This window comes from Rhincodon typus, chromosome 8 (assembly GCF_021869965.1).
Source record: "Rhincodon typus isolate 14 chromosome 8, sRhiTyp1.1, whole genome shotgun sequence".
NCBI lineage: Eukaryota > Metazoa > Chordata > Chondrichthyes > Orectolobiformes > Rhincodontidae > Rhincodon > Rhincodon typus.
The window spans coordinates 68224654-68230055 of record NC_063339.1 but is presented as its reverse complement, the minus strand read 5'-3'; the positions used below and the strand labels follow the sequence as shown (position 1 = coordinate 68230055).

The following is a 5402-nucleotide window of genomic DNA, read 5'->3' as shown; positions in this document are numbered from 1 at the left end:
AGCCCATTTCAAAGACCCAGGAGCCTGTTACAGAGACCCAGGAGCCCGTTACAGATACCCAGGAGCCCATCACAGAGACCCAGAAGCCTATTACAGAGACCCAGAAGCCTGTTACAGAGACCCAGGAGCCCATCACAGAGACTCTGGCCAATGTCAAGCAGTGACTGGAGGAGCAATGGAGGAGGAACACGAAGAAGAGAGAAAGATGAACTTTACTGCAGTGAAGCCTTGCACTATATTCCGTGTTTCAAGAGGACGCCAGGCAGAAAAAGAAAGAAATGAGAGAGAGAGAGAAAGAAGGGAGAGAATGAAAAGAGGCAGAGATAGAGAGAAGAGAGTGAAAGCAGAAGGAAAGAGAGTAAGAAGAAAAAGAGATAGAGACATGGTGACACTGCGTATAACACACGAAGAAAACACTTTTCACTGTATTTTTACACACATGTGACAATACATCTACATCTAAACACAGTCCAGGACAAATCTGGCTGTTTGACTGATACCACATACACCGCCTCCAGTATTCAGTCCTTCCACAAGGTGCCCGCGCTGACAGCAGTGAGTATCAAACACAATATGCACTGCAGCTTTTATAAGCAGCAGTTTCCAAACCTGCAAACTCAATTACCTAACTGGACAGGGGTAAAAGATGCATAGCAACAGCACCAGGGAGACTCTTATAACATAGCTGCATTCAGTTTCCTTATGTGTGTGCTGCTAAGATCCCTTGCTTACCCTTGAATGCTCAGGCAAAGACCACTACTGCTCATATCAGAGCAGTCAACACTCATTCAGTATTAATAATAATCAATAATGGTGTCTTGCTCACTGTCAATCTGGAGGCCATCAGCCAAGTGCCTCAGAGGCCCCAATACAGAGCACCATGCCGGCAACAGGAAACTACCTTCTCAAATAAAAATCATTGCAGTGTGCAATAACTTTTATTTCTAGAGGTAGAAAATAAACCTTTTTGACAGGTTCAACAGAGCAAAACAGGCTAGTAATTATTGCTGGGAATATTAACAGATGAATGCCTATCACACCCCTTTGATGTTCCTCCAACCATTAACTGTTTTTTACACTTACTTTCATCTGCAGAAGCAATTTTAATTTCTGGTATTTAAAATAGTGGATTTCATCTCAGCAAAATTATGTTTGAGAGGGGGCTGGGGTGTGTGGTTTCCAAAAATGTTGAAAAACTCACAAATGGAATACCAAAAATGAGACACTCCTCTAATTCTCGTGCAAAAAACATTCTTACAATTTCAGTCAGCACACATCCGCCAACCACACCCTCCCACTTCAGATGTTTTGATATAGCCCTTCTGTAAAAGTGGTGAAATGTTAAAACATTCCTTTGCCTATGTTCCACTGTATTTTCAGAGCGAACCCTGACCTTTACATCCGAGCTGTCACCTTTTCCAGTACAGTGTCAGCTTTCGTCTATATTACAGAAGAAAAGGGTGCCAACTGCTTGCCTCTGCTTGGCTGATGTTTTGCCATGGAAAACCAGAAGACTCACCAAGCCACCAAGTGATTCAAAAAGGACACAAGGCGCAAATGTTAAAATAAAAGCAATAGATGTTCCAGTCCTAGGCATGGATGAGAAATAACCTGACACAGCTTCGTTTTAAACAAATGGATGAACAGCTCTCACCTACAAATTCCTACTACTTTGAGAGGAATTCTGGGTAAAAGAAAATCACTGGGGGCTTCATTTTCAATTTAAGCCCAAAGATTCCAGTTTTAACCCCACGCCCAACCTTACCCTTCCAACCCAGTTTCCCCTTAGTCAAACTCTTATTTATAAAGCAACGCACCATATCAATCTTCTGTTCCATCCATCATGCTTCCTAGAATAGGTTCTTTTTGTCACTTTTGTACTTGATTTAAAAACAGCAGCATTTTTTAAAATTGGTTTCTAGTGATTGAAGGGTCAATAACCAGGTGTAACAAATTTAAGGCTACTAACAGAAGAAACCTGAGGGGAGGTGAGGAACAAGTGGTTAGGATTTGTAGGTTGATAAATGCAAATTCAACAGCTGCCTTCAAAAGGGAACTCGATAAATATTTGAAGGAGAAAAGACGACAGGGATATAGGAAAAGTGCAATGAGTGGAACTGACAGTTTGTACTTGCAAAGAGCCAGCCAAACAAGATGGGACGAATAGCCTCCTTCTGTGCTGTATATTATAATTGACAGCAGTGTGCAAATTTGAATTCTGAAATTAAACCAGAAAATGCTGGAAAATTACAGCACCCTTCAATATCTGACAGTTCATGTCCCAGTGGGTTTCTTTCCAGGTTTCGCCCATAATGCCCTGTATGAAAACTGTGCAAAGGAATAGTACCAAAAAGAAGTACTTGCATTTATATAGCCTCTTTCGTGACTCCAATCTATCCCAAAATGCTTTGCAGTAAATGAGATGCTAATGAACTTTAGTCACTGCTGTAATGAGGGAACAGTGACAGCCAATCAGTAAACACTAAGACCCCAAATGACCGTGACCAAATAAAGATGGACCTTATCAAAGCAACTCCTGCTATTTAATTGCATCTTGAATTGATTTGGCTTTTTCACTTCGAAGCCTCACCCAGAAGTGTTAATAATCCCTTGTTTAAAAAAGAATTGCCTAACCATTGTCTTAACAGTTCTTTTCACAGCTTCAATCCAAGGGTCTGGTGTCCTAACATTCTTTGGCTTAGTTTACCTATACCACTTAAATATTTTCTATGCTACTATTAAGGAATCTAGTACTGTGGACTCAGAGTTAGGCTGCCAGATTTAAAATTTAAACAAATCCTGGCAGTTAACTCTCAATCATTATTATTTGGTGTATTCTCTATGGCAACGTCTCTACGTTTTCCTGTTGCTAGAAACTACTTATTTTTAATAAATGGCAATTTTTGTTAAGTACTGAAACCTGGATCATGCTCTCTGTCAACCTGGGTCCAAAAACACCAACTTTCTGATAGCTTTGGGAGTAGCAGGGCTGGATTTTCCAGCACAGTGAGGCATGATATTACAACAGAGGAGTGCGATGAAGGTTCTCCACTATTTCCTGAAATGGAGAGTCTGTTTGCCACCCTCTAGCACTGTCCGCTGATAAAATATAGATGCTGGCTTTCTACTTTAATTGGTATTCTTGCAAACTGTCCTGATGAGTGCAAAACGAAAAGCTCCAATAAAATGTGTCAATTATCAGTAATATTCAATTCTGTACTATCAATTGACTAACAAAAACTCTGTTGTATATTGGTTAAACAGGGTTAATACTGAAGAGTGCCATAAGCACCATCTACTATGATAAGTTTATATGGATTTGTGGAAAAACAGCTTAGGATCTCAATGGAGTGAGACCTAACATCTGGTCCTCCTCAAAGCCCTATACCAGTGTCTGTCACATCAATTAGTTGTTAGCATGCAATGAACTAAACATTGTTATATCTGCAAGACACTCTAATCAGACCAGAAAGTAGTTTCCTCTATCACAGTCGAGCAAACAGACCCTATATGTTTCAACACTTAAAAGGAGATGGTGGCAACAAATGTTATCATGAGCAGCAACTCCTATTGTGTCATGAGCTGGCATGCCCACACAACAGAGTCCTCTCCTTTAAAAGCTAATAGCTCCTTTTTGTTTTAAAGCCTGAGGAAAGACTGCGAACGATCATTCACTGCCTTAGATCAGTCCCATGCTGTTCTTGATGCCAGCCTGATTGGCAATAATTGAGTGCAACTTCCATTTCTACCTGGAAGCCTGTATACCGTTCCTTTTATCTCACTGTAATTCCACTTTTGCTTTCCACAGTCCCCTCTTTGTCAGTGTGCTCAAAAGGCATGAGCTTAAAAGTCGAGGCTCACTCCTGTATATTAGATCCTCGCATGGCGAGTGCACAGGACTCAGCTCAGTCACAGCTGACACCACATCAAGGTCTCACTTCCTCCATCCCTATTACCGTATAATCGCACAAATAAATTAAATTTTACTCTTCACTTTGTGGCAGAAAACTACCAAAACCAGCAGCAAACATTCGGTTTTGATACGATCCAGACAGGCAGTCAGTTTCAGGCCAATTATTGCTATGGTGAGACTCTTATAGCTGTACAAATCTGAAGACAGGTGGGCAGGAGCTGCTTCACAATGAAGTTCCTCGCACTGGGTAAAATTAAAAGGCCATTTAGTCACAAAACAGTTTGCCCGTTTTAAGTAGATTGGACAATAAGTTCGTAGAATGCCAGGTTTTGTGGGAGCAGGGTACATTTTTCCTCTACCTATAGTCTTTGATGGGACATAGGTATCGCTAGCAAGGCCAAACCTATTGCCATCCTTGACTGTCCTTGATCTGAGTGACTTGCTCCACCATGTCAGAGGTCACTTAAGAGCCAACTACATGAAATAACTCCACAGAGGCCTGTATCCCAACACCAAGTCACCCTGTACTTGCACATGCATAGTCCTTGACACTGGTCCAGCTCCCTCAGAACCAGCTCTCAGAGCGAACAGAACCTCCGACACTCCTGTTTGTATCTGTCAGCCAGGGCTCCTTGATTGGACCAGATTAACAGCCCCAATCAGGGAACTCATATTCTCTGAAATCCACCTGGCTGACCTTGTTTCAATCACTACACCACTCTGCTGTGGGTCTGGAGTCACACGTAAGCCAGACAAAATAAGGGGCGCAAATTTACTTCCCTAAAGGACATTAATGAACATGCTCACCATTACAAAAGCAATTTAAATTGCACTTAAATTGCACCAGCTGTCATATGAAGGGATTTGACACCATAACCTCAGAGCATTAAACTGGGCTTCTGGATGCCTGGTGTAGTAACAGTACCACTATACTACCATCTTCCCATTTTTGGTCTGCCTGAATAGTATTTTGCCCAGCAGCCTTCAACTCATAAAGCATTTGCCCACAAACCTGCTGAAATGCGATCATAAAACAGTGTGATGTAAACAATAAGGCCTCAGTGAGGCCATTCACCATCGACAATGACATTTAACGGTTGAAAGTAAACTGAGGAAGGTGTCAGTAGGACTGAAGCAAAGGGAAAGAGAAGTTGATGTTTAAATCAGGTGCAGAAAAAGAAAGAGGCCAAAAGATAGGATGGAGAGAAAAATAAAAGCAGAAACAAGACAAAAGAGAAAAACGTTACATTGTAAAATGTGGCATTTCAAAAATTTCTAGAAGTTAAATCCTGAAGGAATGAGACATCGCGTTCATGATTGGGAACCGAGCAATTGAGCTGTCCTCCCAGTTTTTTTTCCTCCACCAATAACACCAATTCTTTTGTATCTGGCTGCCTGTGTGTGTAGGGGGAGCTTTAAGTAATGGTTATATGTCGATAATTGTTTTCCTGTTGCTAGAAACTACTTATTTTTAATAAATGGCAATTTT

General features: G+C 41.2%; 1 protein-coding gene across 1 annotated transcript in view; it reads right to left on the bottom strand.

Moving 5' to 3' along the window:
• Nucleotides 1-5402, bottom strand: part of slc8a3 (solute carrier family 8 member 3) — a 412792-nt gene that overhangs the window by 380504 nt on the left and 26886 nt on the right. The gene's annotated exons all lie outside the window — the stretch shown is intronic.